The sequence below is a fragment of the Rhynchophorus ferrugineus genome, unplaced genomic scaffold (assembly GCF_030347505.1).
Source record: "Rhynchophorus ferrugineus isolate W39M unplaced genomic scaffold, kcgeb_rfMv2 rfM11, whole genome shotgun sequence".
Lineage (NCBI taxonomy): Eukaryota > Metazoa > Arthropoda > Insecta > Coleoptera > Curculionidae > Rhynchophorus > Rhynchophorus ferrugineus.
Window position 1 is genome coordinate 10,677,933 of NW_027472590.1, and position 22,746 is coordinate 10,700,678.

Genomic DNA, 22,746 nt, shown 5'->3' on the forward strand with positions numbered 1-22,746 from the left:
TTTATTATAGCAGATTTGGGTCCAATTATTTATATTGTCACTTGCTGTTGCAATATTTATGACTTGCTGAGGCGTCTCTACTAGTTGAACGTTGTTTCGGTAATATTTTCTGTAACTTATGTACAAGAACCTCATGCCATACCTCATCATACTTTTTCATTTTCATAGACTTTTTCAATTGCATCTGTTATTCTATGCACCTGGTCAATTATTAAATGCTTGTTAATAAACCCAAACTGTTTTGTTTGAAAATGAAAATTGTGCTATACAATAAAGTAGCTAAAAAAATTAACTCACAAAAAGTGAAAAGTATGGACCCATTTGCTCTCGAATCATTTAGCTCATCTCCTGGAGGACTCATTATGCTATTAAAAAGGAGCAATTATTAACTAACTAATTATTGGCGATTTAATAAACCTATTTCAAACTATAATTTTACGTCAAACTGTTATTTCTCTTCGACATTCTTCTATATATTATTTTATTAAATTATTTTTCATTTTCATTTTATATATTTTCTGAGATTTCATTTAACGTATAGGTTGTTTTGTAAGAAGATTTTTATTTTAAATTAGTTTTTTCAGAAACCAATTCTTCAAGTCTAATTCTAGTCTAGACCTACATTTTTCAGCATTTGATAGATGTACTCCCACTGGAGCACTCCACATAAGTTTAAAACACGAAATTTTTCCACATATGTATATGTTACTATACTAGTTGAAAGTCCACTGTTGTCGAGCAATTCTAGGACTTTCAATGATTTCATGTTCACGTAATCTCACTTGGTGTAATTCGTAGACCATTTAATTTATTCGCTTCCGTAGATCTTTGTGGATGTCGTAACTTCTAATATACAAAGAAACGTTGACAACGCTTTGAAGAACGTTTATAACACACATAGTCCGCATTGTAGAGTCATTTGCTTTGGGAATTAACGCAGAAATAATCAAAGTATTGACTACTATTGTTATAAATCTCCAAGAGTTACAATTACAGCAAAAAAAGTATTTGGAATCAGTAACACAGGAGTAGAAAGTGCCATGTACCATTGAAGGTGAAACGTGTGGAGGAAATATAACAATCAAAACAGAAATACGCCACTTTCGAGCTTTTTTCTTGATAAAAACTCTGTATGGCTCCGTGGCTTGTTTCTTTTTGAGATCGTGTTAGAAATGACGTCATTCGCTTAAAATGCGATAATTAGTGCTAGTTGAGGAGCTGAACGTATTGCTCAAAGCAGCGTATTTGTTGAGAAGTAGACATTCACATGATGATGATGTATTATATCGTCTGAAAGATATTTTACGTTTAGGATTAGTAGTCTTACATACCGTTGGTCTTTGTAACTCCATTGAACATCTTTAGATTGGTTATTCCCGAAATATAAAGCAGTTTTTATTCTCGATTTGAGCCTATTAAAGAGTTTAAAACCGAATTAAATAAGAATTTAAAGGTCAAACAAGATTATTTTGGAGGAAAAATAAATTTGATAAAATTAGTAATTCAGTATTGTTATTTTAAAAGTCCTGTTGATTATTTCTTGATCACAGTAGGCTGTCGGTAATAAATAATAAAAGTAGTGTCCAAAGCGATATAACATTTAACATAAATACTTTTTAAAATATTTCAAGGTCCGAAAAAGACCGACAAGAAAATTTGTCAAGTATTCATGGAAAAATTCTCCCATTATTATTCGAGGCAGGATTTCGATTGTATAACATATCATATCTGGCAAATCCCTATCGCGAACAATATAGTTCGAATTAAAAAGTTCCCCCGTCAGCCAGTAGTTTCCTACGACCGTCCTACAAAATAACGATGCAGGGTACATACAGAAGACAATAAATTTCAGATTGGGTCAAGTGAGGCCTCGGTGTCCCGAGGAAAATGACTTCCTCGCAGAACAAGCGGAGCTGATGACACCCATTGTAACACAGTCATTATGTAAACGTTGAAGTTTTTATTGCATGTCTGATGGTGCGGCCCTTGTATTTCATCGCTGGCGATCAATGAGACGTGCACATGTCAATACGGGGAACAATAGGGCTGAATTTAGGAGTAGGGGAACAATAGAGGCTCTTCAGTAATAGTTCAGAACTTTTTTTTGGGTTTTATTTTACTAATTCAGCAAATAATGTCATTAAAGTTATACCTCCGTCCACAGTAAGTAGAAATAGCTGTTCAGGATAATTGTTTTAAATATTTTATTTAAACATATAGAAAATATTGAGACGACTTCAAATAAATGATAATATTAATTATTCATAAAAATCGTTAATTAGGTGTTATTTTACTAATACAGCAAATAATGTCATTAATTATATATACCTTTAGTATGTAGAAAAAGTTATTGAGGACAATTGCTTTAAATATTCTATTTAAATATATAGAAAATATTGACACTTCAAATAAAAGATAATATTAATTATTCATAAAAATCGTTAATTATTTAGATATCTACAAATAATTATTGTTTAATTTTTTTTTTCTAAAAAAATGTTTTATTTTATTATTTTATTTAAGTTTGGCTCAACATTCTTTCGAAAAATTCTCAATATATTGTTCAGAACTTCTTTTTTGGGTATTATTTTACTAATTCAGCAAATAGTGCCATTAATGATATACCTATTGAATGTAAAAAAAGTTATTGAGGACAATTGCTTTAAATATTCTGTTTAAATATTTAGAAAATATTGAGACTTCAAATAAAAGATAATATTAATTATGCATAAAAATCCTTAATTATTTAGATATCTACAAATAATTATTGTTTAATTTTTTTTTCTAAAAAAATGTTTTATTTTATTATTTTATTTAAGTTTGGCTCAACATTCTTTCGAAAAATTCTCAATATATTGTTCAGAACTTCTTTTTTGGGTATTATTTTACTAATTCAGCAAATAGTGCCATTAATGATATACCTATAGAATGTAGAAAAAGTTATTGAGGACAATTGCTTTAAATATTCTATTTAAATATATAGAAAATATTAGGACTTCAAATGAAAGTTAATATTAATTATTAACAAAAATCGTTAATTATTTAGATATCTACAAATAATTATTATTTAATTTATTTTTCTTTTAAAAAAGATTTTATTTTATCAACTGAAATTAATGGACTAAAGTTCTCTTGTAAATAATGTTAAAGAATTTAACGTGAGCTCCTAACCAAGGCCCTCGGCATTAAGCCTACTGACTGGCGAGTAACCAACTTAGAAATCATCCTAGAAAACATCTGGTCTTACCCAGCCTGGATACTAGCGTGACTGGGAAATTCATTTTAAGGGTCTAAATTCAAGATAGGTGCCAAACTAATTTCCAAAGTATTAGCCATCACTACTTTCTTCAATCTTTTTCGCAGTGTTTGAATTTCCTACCACAACACATCAACTTCACTAAACAAAAATCTGCCATGACACTTGGTTCATTCGGGTTTGAGTTTCTTAGCTCTTCATCGCTTGACTAGGATGTTTTCTGTCGGTTGTGTTGAAGCCATTATCTGAAATCACGCGCTGAAACCTATTTGGACTTATAGAGTGCAAACATGCAGTCGCACTAAACCATTAAACCAATCCAACGGTGCCAAAAGAAAATTGGTCGATTAATTATGCCTTTAGTAAGCATGACTGCACGATCGCTACACCTCGATATCGATGGATTTACAAATTTATCCAAGATTTCGAATTAAAATATGAAATAAGGTTATCAAATCACCGCAATGTGAAAGTAATAAGTTACTGGCGCATCAGAAGATTGCAGCGAATCAAACCACACGAACTTATAGTGTTTTATTTTATATAAAATCTACAATAATTTTATCACGTGAAAAATTTTAGTAAAAGAACACTCAGTTTTCTTAAGAATATAACTACAGAAGTATTCGATACGGTATAAAATAAATTACTGAGATTGAGAAATTTCTGTTAATTATAAGTAAATAATCATGATGGACAAACACGTAATAAAATAACTGCATAAAAAATGCGTGAAAAAATCCTATCAACAGAGTAAGTTGCAAAATAAATTTATATTAATTACACAGGTTCTTGTTATAAACAATAGTTATTGTAATTAATTACTATTATAATGGATTGATCAATTAGTCACGACAATATGCTGATATCAATTTATATTCTTCGTTAGTAATTTATTTGAGAGAAGAGAACCATTGTGAGGTGGAGGATATTTTGGTATATATCAGGGTTGATTTTATTAATGGTAACTCGTAAAATTACGTAATATTTGCGGTATTACAGCAGAGTGTACAGGTTGAAAATAAGACATGGAAGTATGTGTAAACATATTCCGGAAATTTCTGCGCTAGGAAAACCGTTCGTGGCTGACGATTATGATAAATGCCGCCGCACAGTAAACAACTATCCTCTGTACTATTTTAAGGAAGCATACATCCGCCTTTCGGTGAAATATATCCTTGTCTTTTTTCGAACAATTCGGAACAAGTCTACTTTTGTCCTCCAGACCCCGAGTTAGATGATCCGTTGTTAAACGGTTCGTCGGCTTCAGATCGGAAAATAAATAGGCCTTCATATACGAGAGAAGGAAAGAAGAAGAAAACTAAAGTTCCATTTGGAATAAATGAATATCGGATTCTTTTCGGGTGAGTAATGGCAGTCGGTGGGTGCATATTTATTTAATTCGTTTGACGACAACGAAACTATATTTCAAATTGGCCATTCGGATGCCGGGCCTAAGGATCTCCTTTGTTTTGACGGTTGTTAGGAATGGATTTTGGATAGTTGGCTTTGGTCGGAGGCTTTTTTGTTGTTCTCTGTGATGATGTATAATAAATTATCGGGTCTAAGACCAGATATATCCAGATAATAATACGATGTTTTGTTCTTTGTTAGTGGCTTCTCGATTGATGCCTTTGTATTTTATTCGATTTATTGTTTCTGGTAATATTCTCTGACAATATAGCGACCATGAGGCACGTCGAATTTTACATAGTGGAATAACGGTCTACTAAATACCCAGAAATATAATCCTAGATGTTGAACACGGGCGGGGTGCCAGTAGCGCCAACTAGAACCCGATAACGAATAGCTGGCAACCCCGAGACGTTTATCTGGGATGTTGTTGAGGGGTGTTTCTATTCATTCAGTAACCGATCATCGTTTGGTTTAAACGTGCCACCATCGACTGCCCAAGCCTCGTCTCCAGGTAACACCGCTGCCATCCGTTTTATCTATTTTGTATTTTCCACATTTTTATCTTACTTCAATACATAATGGTCACATAATGTAAACACCACTGTTTCATTTCGTTTTACCTCCATTCACCGAGCCGTATCATCATACCTTAAAGTGGTGACCCCGACGTGATCTTTCGCAAAATTGGGTTTGGACTCGTTGATGGAGGGCACGTACAACATGGTGTATTTTACGTAGCCGTTATATTTTTTGTTTCAACATTCTCAATATTTTCAATTCGATTTTACCGTTATTCGTTCAACATTGCATTCATTCAAACATTTGTTCCTCATTAAATTTTATTTTAGTGCTGGAACAATGAACCTTAAATTTCATTTCATTATTTCCAATTCATTTTTTAAATTTTTTGTCCAAATTTTATTTCTTTCACAATCTTTTGAACTCTTAGAGATTTTTTAATCACTGTTTAATCATCAGCGTCTCGGCTAAACATTTTTTTCGGCGCTATGTTTAAATCATAATGTCTTCCTCCGCTCGCCGTCTCCGTCATAATGGCAGACATTTTGATTTGAAAGGCTTTGGGCAGCTTCGGTTGGATACCGTCGTTATTTGCTTTTTCTGAATTACCGTAACGTATGTGACTACGGATTAGCCACAGAGCAGCTTCAGAAGCTAGCTACCGATTGCAGTCACCGTAGACCCGTCATGTCTTCGCCGAGGTACCAGAATTGCCAACGTCTCGTCGTCGAAGAAAATAAGCTACCACGTCATCGAACAATGGATCCTTCCACAGCGTCGGTTACGGGAGCCCTGTCCGAAAAATAGCTTGTTTTCAACGTCGTCGATGGACCACATTCAAGTGCCAAAGCGACGATGAAGCAACGGTGTCTGTAGGACCGAAATATATCAAGAGCCGTACCAACCACAACCGTTTCTATGTATCATATGTTTCAAAGCCCTTTTCATGCAGCACAGTTTTTTGGTATATCAGTATTTTGTATTTGATTTTTTTCATATGTTTTTGTTTTTTTATTTGCTTAAAATAATTGTATGTAAAATTTTGACATAGTGGAATAACGGTCTACAAAATACCCAGAAATATAATCCTAGATGTTGAACACGGGCGGGGTGCCAGTAGCACCAACTAGAACCCGATAACGAATAACTGGCAACCCCGAGACGTTTTTCTGGGATGTTATTGAAAGGTATTTCTATTCATTCAGTAACCGACCATCGTTTGGTTTAGGCATGCCACCATCGACTGCCCAAGCCTCGTCTCCAGGTAACACCGCTGCCATCTGTTTTATCTATTTTGTATTTTCCACATTTTTATATTACTTCAATAAATAACAGTCACATAATGTAAACACCACTGTTTCATTTCGTTTTACCTCCATTCACCGAGCCATATCATCATACCCTAAAGTGGTGACCCCGACGTGATCTTTCGCGAAATTGGGTTTGGACTCGTGAATGGAGGGTACGTGCAACGTATAACGTTAATGATAAATGATAAAAAAAACAAAGAAACTAAAAGCTTGTTTTAGTAATAGCATAATCTAAAATCAGCTAATGTTTTTGAATGATGTTAACAGGGTATATAATTGATAGTTGTACAATTGATTCATTTGTTTTCATTCATTATTCATTATTTAGTATTAACACTATTATACTACATCATTTAATGTAATTAAATAACAACCTGTTTTAAGAATTCGCGTTTCTTTTGAATCTACATCTAAATTCTGGTCGCACAAGGGATGAATTTATAAAAATATGCAGGTAAATAAACAGGATTAGCATTAATTTTACAGGATTTTTTTTAAATTTATGAATATATGGTGAAAATCAGCCTACATTATTATTTTAACAAGTAATTGTACAATAAATATTTTGATTTTGTTGATAAAAAGATCCAGATCAGCTGTAGGTATTCAAAATTTGTATTGCTACAATAATGGTATTTATTAAAACACCCAATGTCACAGGAAAACAACAAAATAAATGCTTATCGCTATGTAATCAACAAATAATTGTTTGATAACATAACTGTCAAATGGACTCAAGTAGTTTTATATTATTTCGTAGTGAAACAGGAAAATATTTTAATAAATCACTGCAAATTCCAACATGGAAGCATTACAGCTTGTAGATAACACGCAGGAAATTAGAAAATCGAAAGAAAATCACTCATCTTACTTGTGAATTGGTCCAGGTACAAATAAACAGTAGTAATAAATTAATTAGTAATTATGTTTACACTAAGAACCTCTATTAAATGATATTATAGTAATTAAAAAATCATCATAGTCTTATAGACCTGGGAATCTTGTGAATATGGTAATTTCTTATTCAATTTTTACATAAAATATTAGAGGAAATGATAACCAATATAATAAATAAAAAATATGCATTAATAATAACTACATAACAGGAACACATATTCAAATAATAACAACCAATGATCTGAAAGTTAACATTTGATGTTGTTTGCGTTAGCAAACAAAAACTAGACGTCGAGCTGAACTCGACTTGGCTAATAAAGGAAACATCAAGCGATATTGCGGTATGCTAGACGCGCTAGCCGCGTAAAAACAACAAGGAAATCTGATTATTTAATTTAAAACATCACAGATAAACCGTCTTATTCCATTCTTTATTTTTATTACCTTGACCGGTTGTCTGCGAAGCTGAAATTGCAGTTGATATTGCAGGCAGGGCTTTTAATTGGAACAGATGAGAGAAAAATAATAGCCTTTATCTTGGGATCGAAAATTCCACTCTTTTCGACTTTTATAAGCTTTCTTGCATCTGGCCCGCGTCGACTGCACGGACGCGTTTTATTTATCTTATATGTCATTCGCCGAATTTAATGATTCCTTTAAAATTATTATTTTTTGTACGGGATATGTTATTGAATAATTATTTATTACTCTTGAAACTATAAAATTTGTGCACAAAATATTTATTCCTTAAATTACAGTTGTCGCATATCAAGTATAAAGTTGTTTTATTTTAATATACGGTATAAACATGGAATAAAAGTCTTCTAATAGTAAATGCCGATAAATTGTTCTTTAATAAACGTGAACAACCTCATAAAAAGTATGTAAAATAAGCTGATTATGTTGATAAGTGAATTTATGATTGTTCTTAGGTATTTGTTGCCAACAAATGTTAACAAACAATACATATTCTAATAAATTACCATTATAGCACACCAGCACATTTGAAAAAAAATATTTAAATATATTATATTACATAAAAAAACATTACTGTTATTGCAAGCGTTTTAATTAAATGAATCAAAGCCTTTCTCACATATGTATACCATATAAGAAAATAAATTTAAATAGTAAGAAATATAATATCATGTCGCTTCAATCTCCTTATTCCGTGTCCAATAGCTGAATAGCTTTCAGGTTGTTGTGACTTATTTCATGTTTAAAGTTAATATTGGATCACATCTGTTTGAATTCAAAGTCATGGTGCAGTCCTTCGTTGATTACGTAATGCTAACTATTGGAAAGTAATAGAAGAACTTTGATTTGGCCAACCCACCCCAATAAGTCCAAGTAGGTTTTATAATTGACTGTTGAACCAATCTCTTTGATCTTAAGGCAAGTTAGGATTATCTTTTGACTAACCATTACAGCTCTTTATTTTAAGTCTGATCTGTTCTGGTTTTTATCTAACGTGATTTCACTTAATGTATAAAGTATATAAGTATAAATGTATTTTCCTTGATTTTGTGTTCGTAAACTCTGATGGGACCACAGTATTAGAACCAAATTTATGAATATAACGTGAAAACCAGCCTACATTATTATTTTTGTAAGTAATTGTACAATAAATATTTTAATTACTGAGATACTGATGAGAAAAATTATAATATCCGATCAAAATGCACCAAATATGTTAACCTATAGACATCGCAACGATGGGATCATTCGAACGAAAACTTTTAAAACTACTGTGAAAAATTTTAAAATATGATTTAAAAAAATATTAAAACTGTCTGCATTTGTGAACGAATTTAAAAAAATGCAACTCGGCGCTCCGTGCGGTTTGTCCCACGTCGTCTCCTTTGAAATAATTACACAATTAACAGGTTGTTTTGTAGAGATGCGAGTCTCTTCCAAGGGGACAATTGTTATGGTAATCGCCGAACCGGTTTGAAATTTTGAAAAGGTTGTTCACTTTATAAAATAGCGATACGATGGGAAATAATCAAAGCCTCATCCTAATGGTATGCAAACGTTTATTTTTAGTTGTGTTATGTAATCTATATTACCATATTTATTATGGCTTTCGGTTTATTGTAAAGGCTCTCTAATCGGACCTTAATGAAATACCGGAACGACGAACAGATATCTCTAAATAAATATTTATGTGTAACGTGTGTAACGGGTTTCGGAAGAGACTAGCGACAGCTCGGATCGAAGAAGCTACACGACAGGTTAAAGACACGGTTTTTTCTCATCCGGAGCTTTTGTTGTTTTGTCGTCTTCGAGTTCGATGATGTTTACTATTGGGACTAGTTATAAATGCCGGAGGGTATTATGTCTAACCTGCTTGTAAAGGCATTTTATGCTTCCTTGGAAATATTCCTGATGATTATCGCGATCAACTTGTTATACTGGCATTTTCAGAGATTTTAATGTCAGTGCTCTCTCATTTCGTCTCGGGGACTTTCTTCGACGCGTAACATGAACATTTCTATGATGCCGTAACAGGAACCGCAGTAAATCAACGATGCATCTCATTCATTAATCATTTTTTAATATACATAAATATAAATTATGTTTTTAGAAGCAATTTAGACCATAATAATTAGTCGAAGCAAGATCTTCAACACATTTCAACAAAGTAAAAAAAAATAAGACCTAGCAGTAAACAGAGAAAACAACAAAAATGAATTGACCAAAAAAGGTGTTATACTGAGTGGGGTTTTTCAGAGACAATTAAATATTAGGCCCACAAATTATATTTGCTTTAAATGATTTTTAATTTGAACCTTTATTGTGAAAAATTTGGGTCTGGAGAATACGGTGGTAAGGGTAGCTCTTTCCAAATATATTTTCACCGGTTTTGCAACATGTGGTCGAGCGTTGTCACGCTAAAGAATAGCATTGTTGTATCTTTACTTGTATTCCCTCCATTTTGCGCACAGTGCTCGACTGAAATCCATCAGTTGTAGTCGTTTTCGAAATTTTTGGCTGTCCACGGCACAGTCTTGTCGTCCGTGTCAAAATCACCCCTTTCAAAGCATCACAACTAGTATTCATATGCTGAAATCAAAAAACACGTTTTGTAATACTAAATGTGGTGTAGGTGACTTTTCCGGATTTTTTCTGTCCCTGCTCAATTTTCTTGCTTTAGTCGCTGATACAGTCATGCCTCCAATTTTTCCCATTTTCCAGATATTCCAGATATTCTTTACCAGTCCTGTCTCTTCCACAGACTGTTAAATGTCCCCATCTACTGAGTTGCCTTCTTTTTCCGTATTCTTCTACAAGCGGCTATATTTCTCTTCTGAGGTATTTCATTTCTACTCGTTGTATCTTACTTTTACTCCTTCTTGGTACAAAATCCAAGTCTCAAAAACGAATGTCATATTTACTAATCACTAATTGGTATTCTCTTGTAAATTACAAAATAAAATAATTGATTGGTACCAGAAGTTTCTTTTATTAATTGCTTGGTGCTTATATTTGTTGACTCTAATGTATTCAGAATTATCCTCAATACTATATTGAAAAGCATGATGATCTGGCTTAGTTAAAGGAAGCAAAACCAAACCAAATATGATCTTAAAGATGTCCCTAATAAATCAGCATTTTCAGAATTTACCGAAGATGTTTTTATATAAAAAATATCACTATGGCTTGTTTTTCATAAATAAATAAAAATATCGAATAATATTACAATAGCAATTAATAGTAGAATGAGAAAGAAGTAGGATTAGAAAATCTAATAAGTCTATAATGTGGAATGTAGCATATAACAAATAATTTAGTAAGTAACAAATCAATAAACTGTTTTGTATAAGTATTTATTAATTTAAATAAGCTTGAACAAATATTAGATTTATATTAATTAAAAATCAAATAAATAAATGTTATATTAACGAAATCTAAATATAATGTGACATCGATTACTTAATTAAAAGTCCGATACAAGATGTTGTTTTTAAAATACGAATTTTTAATCAAAAACAGGAACATCTTTATATTTATATAAATAAATATGAGACTGTTCGAATTCTGTATGTAGCTTGTTTAATATATTTTCCTTTTTGATATCATTTGATTTTTTGAGATAATCATGTCATGTCATTTAAAAATGAAGCTTAAACTGACTTAATCATATAGACAAAACGGCACAACAGTTTTAATGGTAATTCTTTGAAATCAATGTGTGATGCAAACATTATCCGGTCTCATTTTACTCAATATTGATCAGGATATTTAATTAATCAGAAATAGATCTTAAGTGGCTGTCAATAATGTTACTAAGTAGACAATGAAATCTTGTACTAAATTGATTGACAACAAATTCAGCACGAATCTAATATTCTGATTATATTACCATTCAAAGTTAGCAACGCAATGGTAAAGGCGAGAGGAAGGTCCACCTACTGTTGCGATAGTCGCGGGTTCGAATCCTGCTGGCGCATGGTCGTAAACTTATGTTTCTGATTGTTTAATATTTGTGATTGTCTCAGGTAAGAGTGCAAAATCCGACAAGGAAAATGATCCCAGTCACGCCAGTAACTGGGCTGAGTAAGACCTGGATGAATTCTAACTTGGTCACTAGTCAGTCGCTTAATGCCGATGACCACTGTTCGGAGCCCAAGTTAAACAGTAGGTCCAATCTAGATAAACCCTCGTTGGTAAAAGAAGATTTTAAAATATATATAAAAAGAAAGGGTGAAATAAGTCAGAAACAGTCACAAATAAAGAAACAATGCTTTGTGAGAAGGAAAATTAAAGTGACCGGTCCATAATTTTAATATTTCAATTTCGCAGAAGTACGACAAAAACGACAAATTATGAACAAGATTACGCTCTGGATGTCTTACTATTATTTGGTCCGAGTAGTATATTAAAAATGAAAATCCAAATTCACCGATAGTTTATTTATAATGAATTTTTTGTAAATAATTTAAAAAATTTGTTAATTTAACTGATGAAATATATGATACTGTTACTGTTAATAAAATATCAATAATTAATACAAGAAAATGACTGGTAATTTAGATTGAAATATTACGACACTCAATGCGCGCGTAAGAATTATGCAAAATTCATATTGTCATATCTCCAGTTCGTTATTAATGTTTAAACATTCCTTAAACGCGAATAAATAGAGCAACCGTGGAAATACAAACAAAAGCCATATTAATTTTCTTCTGCTATTATATTGCGCAGGCCGTAATTATTTTGCGCTAATCCACTTGATACGGATTTTATCGCGACTTTATGACATTTTAACATATCATAAATTACATAATGTGTTGGAACATAAAATGAAAACAAAAAGACAATAGAAATATGTGTATGATTATTATTGAGACATGTCTCAATATAGAAACGGTGAAGTCTAATATCGCGTAATTTTGCAAAATCATTTTGCGACCTAGATAATCTATATTAGGCTAGGTACTTAATCATAAAGGATTTCGGTTTTACAGCGTGCAATTTACCGGTCGGAATCGAATTCTGGTAGGGAACACAGAAAGATGGTACATGTTTGGACAAAATAACTCGGGACCAAAACTATTATCGATATTAAAGTTTATTTTATAAACTTTTCGGATAGTGTTTGCGTTGGAAGAACTTGCGTCTTAATGTGATCTGACCCCTTCTGACATACTGTGAAGCATTTAGTATCATGCTCAAGATCTTATTAAATAATTTGCAGTTTTATACGTTGTTTAAGATCTAGTTTGTTATTTGCTTTATTGTATTTTCTTAATTTTCAGATCGGGGCTGAAAAGTTCTGGCCCTAATACATAGATGGCGTTAATTTTATTGCATTCACCGCTTGGTCAGTACCAAGCTTCAAAAGAAATCTGTTAAAATTTCGTGATATTCTACTCATAAGTTAGTGAGATATTTTGCTAAGAGTGACACTGATGGGCAAAAATACCGTTCAATCGAAGCAATGGCTTGGGAAGTATTATACGGACTCCGCTCGATCAGAAACAACAATAAAACGTTGGTTTTCTGATTTTAAGCGTGGTCGTAGAGACACTGATGATGCAGAACGTAGTGGACGTCCAAATGAGGTGATAACGCCAGAAAATATCAAAAAAAATCACAAAATCGTTCTGAATGATATAAAAGAACTTGTTGGTTTTATATTGTATGAGCATTTGAGTACGAGAAAGATCTATTCAAAGTGGGTGCCGCGTTTGCTCACTGTTGACCAAAAACAAGAACGTGGTGATAATTCTAAGCAGTGTTTGGGCTTGTTTAAACGTAACATACCGGAATTTTTGTGTTGATATGTGACAGTGGATGAAACATGGATCCATAACTTCACTCCGGAATTAAAACGAACATTATCTGAGTGGATAGCAATTGATGACAAACCTATTTTGAGGCAAAAGATAAATCGTTTTACAAGAGTGGTATTGAAATGTTAGAGCGACAGCTGGAATGATTGTGTGGGGATTACGTTAATGAATAAGTCCAATTTTTAACAAAAAAACACGTTTCCTTATTTACGCCCTCGATTTTTCAGTCCGTGCGTTAATAATAATTATATAATTAGAATGAAAAATATAATTATCCTTCAAAAAGAGAATATTAGTCGCCAATAAAACTCACTTATATTTTGTTACTCTTTTTGGGGGTTTTGGTCTTTTTGGGTTCTTTTTGTGAGACTAAGTTACAGTTTTCAAAATTTTAGTCATTTGAATGTTATATCTAGTTGGCCTTTATTTTTTAACAATTTTATTAATGTACGTAACTACGTAAAATTAAATTTCTGGTTAAAATGAACCTATACATTAATTTATTTTAAAAGAAGCAAACATTATATCCAAACGGAATATACTCAATAATATATCCAACCAAGTTACAATCAACAAAATTGAGGGAAGCCTATTTTCATCAAAACTTTTTTCAATATCACCATATGAGAAGTCATCAACAACTTATAACAACAACAAAAAGTCATAGATAGGAGCCATGTGAAACTCATAAGAATAACTGGTTTAATTTTTTTTATATCGTAGATCCAGTGATAAAAATATTGACGGCATTAACATAAAAATGTAATTTTTTATAACAATATGGGAATCTATTTTTATGTATTTGGTTTGGTAGATGATACAACAATGAAATATTAAACTTTAACTGCTAGATGTTCACTGACTATTATCTAAATATCTTCAAATATATATGTTAAATTAATATTTGTATTGGTCATTAATTAATTATATAATTTGAGCTCTAGAATAAGTTTGGACCATAAAAACATGATTTTGTTGTTAAATATTCAGAAAAAGAGAGTCTTATGTTGAAAAATTATTATGAATATAACGTCAATCTATGCAATAGTCCTGAAGGATGTGGCCTTACTATTGTCGGACTTGAATTAGGGAAAACAAGACAAATTGTCAAGTTGTCATTATAATATAGGATTAAAAAATACATTTTCATATTATTAATTTGTTTATATTTAATTATCAAATATATTTTATAAATGAACGAGGTAAATTGTTTTATTTAATTTATGATTAATATACTTTTTAGTGTATCCCATCTTGTTATAATGTACCTACTCTTGGAATATGTAAAAAAATACTACTGGTCTTATAGCAGATAATAAGACGATAATATAACAAACGGTATCTTCTTTAGAACTTTGATGTTACCCTGTCTCACACCTCATTCTACAATAACATGAAACTCATGAACAATCTGGGAAATGGGTCTCTGGTAATAAAGGGTTTATTCAAAACGTAATAATTATAAAAGAACATTCGTTTATAACAAAAATCTCTTAAAATTATTTAGCAGCCATACTAATATCATCGACGTATCCCCTGAGCTTGTTTCTTTATCTTAAACCGTGACAGGATGTTACTCTGGAACCCAGTTTTCGATACTCGACACCATCCTTGCAGTTTTCCATTATTTTAAAAACCAAACACCACTTAAAATGTCATCCATATGTTGTGGGATAAGTCGAGAATGACAAACTGCTCACCTATCGGGCTCGAAAAACGATCTGCATACACTTCTTGAGAGGAAACAGGTGGCACTATCATCCCATACGGGGCAAATGTGAATCGTGTCGAAGTGACCTTGTTGAAATCACCCTCTCAGCATCTCGTTTTCCTCTCGCTCCGGCTCGCACTATCCCTTTCTCTCTCTTTCTACCGCTCTGCGGCGAAGAGGGTGCATTTCTGATTTAGTGACAGGAATGCGACAATACCGGAAAATGATAAAAAATTAATGGCTTGGGTTTTGTGAGAACAAGAGCCTTTTCACAAACACAACACTCACTTTTACGAACGGATCCCGAGGGGACATCGGGATGAATATTTGAATGGTTTTCGGGTTGTTTCGGGATAGTATCGGGCCTCTTAAACATTGAATTATACAGGGATCGAATGGGTGTTAGATTAACTAGGTTGTCTGTCACATTCAACATGTTTTATTTTATATTGCGTGGCTTTCTATATAACTTAAATCAATTTTGGAATTGATAGAATTTTTTACAATTTTTTATTATTGAATTAGTTTGTAAAATATATTTCTTTATTAGTTATATAGTATGGTTTGGTATTTTTGTGAGGCAGATATGGAACAGGTGACGTAAAATATAAGTACATAGGGACAATAATACCTGTTAATTTACAATACTCTTTCATTTGTTACTGAAGGATTTGTGGATAACTAACATCAAAGTTTAGAATGATTTAATTGTATGTCATAAAAAGACTAGATGGCGGTTCATCAATATCATCAATAATGTTCTAATATTTAAATCTCTTTTACTGTGGTAGTGAACTCAACACTTGACAATTAAGTACAATGATCACGATAGTATAAAAACATATAATAGTTTCTATTTATTCTATTATTAGTGATGATGTTTAAACAGTTCATTCTTAAGACAAAGTATTTAACAAGACACTTTACATGGTGTTTATAGTTAAACAAGCAACAAGAATTAAGTACACTGAAAATTGTATGGTTTTATTGAACTAAATTGCAATCAGAAATTACTTTTTGTTCTTTATTTATTTTTATAGCTTTTCTCAGGTTCAAAATAATATTCACAAGTATTAAATATGTAAGTTTATTTTCTTCCGAGTTGATTTCAAACTTAGCTATGTTGAAAATAAAGGAAATTGCGCGCAAAATCGGAAATGCATTTGACGAAGATATACTTTATTCTGGTGACCAAATAAGAGAGATATATGATAAGATATACACTGTATGATTTGGGAATATATTTATATATTATTTATTCTATTTTAATAAATATTTAACAATTATATAAAATAATCAGGATAGTATAAAAACATATAATTATTTGTATATTCTATTATTAGTGATGATGTTTAAAGAACCCATTCTTCAAGAGTCGCTTATTGTTCTTAGAAAAAAATCGGCGAATAGAAAAAAAATCGACAACAAAACTACGCGTTCAAAGCACAAGGTTTTCAAGTGGGATAACTAGGGCGGAATATAAGAAAGAAATCTTTGTTCTACGAAATGGGACATCTGTTTTTACTCAAGATTAGGCACTTCACCGTCAGGCTAATGGCAAGCGAAACTATAGCAGACCAGCCACATGTGGTTGTGTGGGTGAACGCTTTCGACCTGGTTTTCGGATGCATCGCATGCTAATGGCCAATTTTAGCTCCACTCCGTTGTGTGTACCTTCCGCAACGCTGTTTTGAGTTTTCTCGTTCAGTTCTCTTTTGATCAAAAAAATTATGGAAATTATAGGGATATGGTAGGTTTTATGGAACAACAAACCGCTTGTTTGTGTTAATTTTTGGTGGTTTTTGTTATAAATGAGTATTTAACGTGAAGGTATTTATTTATAAAAGTTTAAACTGTATATTAAAATATTATATGACCAAATTAAAGTTATATCAGTCTATAGAATTATTAGTTTTTTTAGACAATTTTTGTCAATTTAACATATCTCTTATTATTTCTTATATTTCGGGATAGTTTTGCATATCTTACATTACTATCATGAAATTTGACTTTTAGAAAATTGCGGGGCTCTGTTAAAATTTGATAAGATAAGAAAAGTCACTTGAACGCCTTTACAATTTTGAAACATCTAAATAAAAGCCATATACAGAAAATACTTATACTAAAATACAGAAAAAAAAGAAACGAAACGGAAATGGAGGTTCTGAGACATAATTTCTAAAAACGATATCTTCTATAATTATTGATCAGCATATTAATGTGTGATATATCACAAATGGAGAATATTACGATGGCTACATTTGCTGATGATACTGCGATTATAGCTGTCGGAGACAAGAGTCAACAAGCCTTACAAAAATTACAACAGGCAAGTGACAATATAAATAATTGGACACAAGCTTGGAAAATAAGAATTAATGAAAGTAAATCTGTACATGTGCAGTTCATCTCTAAAGAGACCGTACAAGCACCAATAACATTAAATGAATTAGAACATAGAATGAATTAACGGAATGAATCTTGATGGAAAACTTCCCTGGAAGGAACATATAAAGAAGAAAAGAAAATAAGTGGAATTGAAATATAGGAAAATGTACTGGCTAATTGGAAGAAAATCACAAATATCAGTTCATAATAAATTGCTATTATATAACTACTGGTTATATAGTTTGTGTAACCGATCTGACGGCTATTCTAGATTGCTTGATTAGGGTGTTTTTTGTTTTATTGGAATATATGTATTAGTAGGGCATATTACACAAAAATATCAGCCCTAAAAATTATTCCTCGATATAAGCTTTAACTGTTCCAAATTTCACGTGCCAGATGCTCCAGATTTCTTCAAAAAGAAGGCAAAAGTAGGAACGGTTAGTGATACTATAAGTCATTTTTTGAATACTTAATGATAGTGTTTGTAAACTCTATAGTTCGATGTCGGAATTTAAAAAATCCATTTCATTATTTGTTTATTTATTTTTAATCATATTTTTTATATTCAGAATCACTAGATTTGGTAATAATAATAAATAAATAAAACGAGGAAAATATTCGGTAATCAGCATATTATTGCGAATTATGAAGATAAGATATAACGAAATCAAAGTAGGAATTGCTATTGCTGCAGGTAGTTCCTGTTATCAACTTCAAATTCTCAAAATCCTCAAAATTTTAATTCAAAAACATAGTACAATAAATCCATACATTATTCAGTATATAAAATCTATTTCCTTATGTATTTATTTACCTTTATTCATTTTTTTATATTGAGAGTCATATACTTTCATCTAGATTTAGTTATATAAAGAAGTAAATTGAACAAAGAACATTAATTTCGTTTCATATGTTACCAAAAAAACAGCATCCGCCAATAAAACTCAATTATAAGAAAAAAATCGGTTCGAAAATACAGTTTTTAAAATAATAAAAGACGACGCATTGCTGTGTGATTGGAAGCATACACTACACATCGATATTTATATAACGTTTTGATTATCAAACATATTTTCCTGGTCGTTTCACTAAAAATAAAACGAGTAAATCATATTTAAAAAGCTATATAACAAAATATAAGAGATGAGTCATATTTCGGTGTTTTTTTTTGTTTCGTTTCGTTTGTCTGGCCTGGAGGAAGGTGAAAATAAAGCACATATGGTTTCCATTAACCAACAATGCCTGGATCGGCCGCATCCGTTTTATAACGTTCACCAAAGATTTTTCTAATGAATCAAGTTAAATATATTTAAAATTAGGTGAAATTTGACAAGTTTCGATTATTTTTAGATGCCGGCTTTTCGTTTTTTTTTTCTCGTTCGATTCGATATTATCCAATAATTACTTACTGCGTCGTTGAATTCAAGGTGTTTGTTTGGTTTTGGAATGGCCAACAACGTACCTGAAAAGAAAATAAGATCTGAGTATAGTGAAAGTAAAAAATAGACTCTTTGTAGACAAAGTCACGCAGTTTTACTTGATTCTAAACTTAGCTGAATGTTCAAAGTTACGGAAGCAATGCGCAAAATTGGAAATTATTTGCTGACTAAACAGATTCTGCCGTTTGAAAAGTACCGTACTGTAAATCGCGAAGAAGGGTCATGTGTTAACGGACCAATAAATACATCCAATATCAGCCACAAGAAACCTCCACCTTCATCTTAACAAAGTCGAACTGTAGTTGAAAATGTAGCGTATCAAAGCAAATGAAACACAATCTACCCATGTGATATTCACTCGTTGTAGGTAAACATATCCGTCAGTAAAATTGAATAATCATGAACTTCCGCAAGCAGACCAACATTAAATATCTGGGAATGTATTTTGATCGACATTGGGGATGGAAAAAACCTATAGTAACAAAACGCAAACAGCTTGGGCTTAAACTAAGCCAAATGTATTGGCTGATAGGGGGTAAATCTAAATTATCATTAGATAACAAGATTTTGCTGTATAAGTCAATACGCAGGCCTATTTGAACCTACGGTATTGAACTGTAGGGTACAATTAGCAAATCTAACATAGATATCCTTCAGAGGTTCCAGAATAAAATATGTCCCATACAACGTTTCCAACAAACTGATTCAGCGCGATATCCCCTTAGAACCCATAACGAGAGTGACTCGAAGTGTTAGTGCGAAGTATTTTGAAAGACTATTAGTCCATCCCGATGTACTCACCAGACAGTTAAATGTGAGCGACGACAGTGTAGTGCATAGGCTCGAACGCAAACTATCATATGAACTGATTAATAGACACATAGAGTGAGATTTAATAATCTCTAGAATAAGATTTAGTTTATAAGTTCTACTTTTATATTACTTCTTACATTATATATGCTTAGTACAATATTATTTTACAAATTGATTGCATTTATACACGTTGATTACATTTGAATGGGCGGTGATAATTAATTGAAGAACTTTTGTTTTGACAGCGCTGGTTACTAGTTGGTTTAATATGTTAATACAACCTCATATTTGCATCCCGTAAGTTCAAATAAGCTTTATAATTGATTGACGAATTAATCTGTTCGATGTTAGGTCAAGCTCTGCTCTGCTTTTTGTCTAACGTGAAGTTACCTATTTAAGCAATCATCAAGATGTATGTAGAAGTATATAACATAATTATGTGTTCGTGATGGATAGATAAGAATAAATTATTTCTTTTTTAACTTGAATCAAACTTTTAACGAACAAAAAGGTTCTCCGATATTTCGATCTATTACGTGATGTGTTATTAATTGCAACTATCAAACTCTGATATTTTCGGTTATTATTTAGTGCTGTCGTATGAAGACTAAAAACTAGGAAAATCAATTATTATTAGCTGAATCAAGATGCGGTCATATCTGATTTGACTGATGTATTACCTATAAACAATAGTAAGCATTTTGGCTTTTTTTCAACTGATTCATGAATAAGCGCTTTCTTATTTTCTTTGTTTTTACAAAAAACGGTATTAGATCATCAACGATATTCATGTTAAAGGGTTATCATTTGAGGAATCAGTAAGTATTATTTCTCTGAAGTGTTGTGTGTAAAATACTATAAAATATTGATATATTTGTAGTGTTGGGAACTATCGAAACAGTGGATAGTTAAATATTATTAATTTTAATTATTAAATGAATTTTAATAACATAATATAATAAATACTATAACATACAATAATAACATATCTAAAATTACTATAAACAAATTAAAGTATTTATATTTATATATCAGTAATCATCAATATATCAATATTTATCAACTATTTAACAATTTGCAACAATTTTTAGCAATTACTTTTTAATTAAAATAAACATGTTATTTATCGTCAATCCAGAATATTAAAAAAATTGCTTCAATGAAAAAAGCTACAACAAAAGACTTGAACAAACATTGGGAAGGCTAGCAAATCGAAAAAGAAAATTTAAAAGTAGTTTACCGAATAAATGCAAAGATAAGATATATAGTGACAAATATATTTCACTGTGTAACAATTAAGATGTTTTTACTCTGTTATATTAATACATTTTTATGAAAAATAGAGTTTTTAAATACTACTATAATAATGTATTACTATTTACAATCAAATTACAAACAAATGACAAAACCGTATATTTACATATAAGTCTATACAATCATAGATTTGGTACATTATTTTCAAGGTCACAGCCAGGCCGCTTAAAGTAAGAAGGAATGTTTCATTCAAATAAAGTAGCCGTGACTGAAAATGGTAGCGATAGAAATTTTCGAGAGAACGAGTCACGACTGAAACTACTAATGAATCAAATATAGTTTGCAACGTTAATTATTTGTAATATTTAAAGTAAACTGTGCTGTCTTCGCCTCATAACAATAACAAACATAATAACAAAACATAAACATTATTTTGTCCAAGGAATCTGTTAATTTTTGTTTCCACATTGCGGGTAATGCAGCATAACTTTATGAAATAAAGATTGTCACTACAACACCAAATAAATTCATAATATAGAATATTCTATTTAATGTAAACTTAATATTTCTAATTTGTTTATTAAGGAGAATTTTAGCTCCTATAAATTATATAATTTGTATTGCATATTTTAAAATAATTACTTAACTATGTCTGTTATGTATGCTTTTCAGGATAATCACTTGCTTCATAACAATAACATCATTTCAAGACGCCTGGTTTAGTGTTATCACTACCGAAATTGGTAACACTATAAATGTGTCGTTGTGTCATATTTGAAACAACTGCTGTTAATTTGTTAGATAAATTGTAGAAAATATCCTAAACTAGAAATCTGATATACAGTTTGTTTTTTTATATTATTTATAGAGAATTTTAAAAAATGTAAACATTTTGATCGAATGCTGGGAAGTCTAGAATTCGAATTTCTTTTATTCAAATAAAATAGCCGTGACTGAAAATAGTAACGAATGAAATATTCGAATGAGCTTGCAAAAGATGTGCTGTCTTTGCACTACTGTGTTCATCTGGTCTCAGACATTTGCTAACATAGCTCCTTTTATGGGATAGAGTATATGTTAATACTAATAATAATAATAATTAGCAGAGTAATATGCTTACTGAATAATAAAAATATATTGCTAACAAATTCAAATAAAATGATTTTTTATGGTCTAAAGACGTTAATATTTGTTCAATAACAAATGTGGTAACTTTATTGCTATAAAACGCTGATTTCCTTGAAGAATACAAGAACATATATTTCTTGGTGAATGAATTAATTTCACCAGCTATTAAATCTTAAATAAGCTTGAAAATCGTACAAAAATTTAGTAGTCCCTGTATTAAGTCCTTCCTTTACTAACTTAGTTTGAGAATATTGAGTACATTTAAAAATTAAGAACGTGGATTACTTTATCACACACTTAAAACGTTGCAAGT

At 31.2% G+C, this 22,746-nt stretch overlaps 1 protein-coding gene across 3 annotated transcripts in view; it reads right to left on the reverse strand.

The window, feature by feature from the left end:
• Positions 1 to 22,746, reverse strand: part of Sox102F (transcription factor Sox102F) — a 402,041-nt gene that overhangs the window by 166,758 nt on the left and 212,537 nt on the right. The window contains exon 1 of one of the 3 annotated variants that reach the window (XM_076418512.1): positions 19,209 to 19,255. The exons of the other annotated variants lie outside the window; for them this stretch is intronic. The gene's annotated coding sequence lies outside the window, so the exon portion shown is untranslated. Of the gene's footprint in view, positions 1 to 19,208; positions 19,256 to 22,746 lie in introns of those variants that run through there. 3 annotated transcript variants of the gene reach the window in all.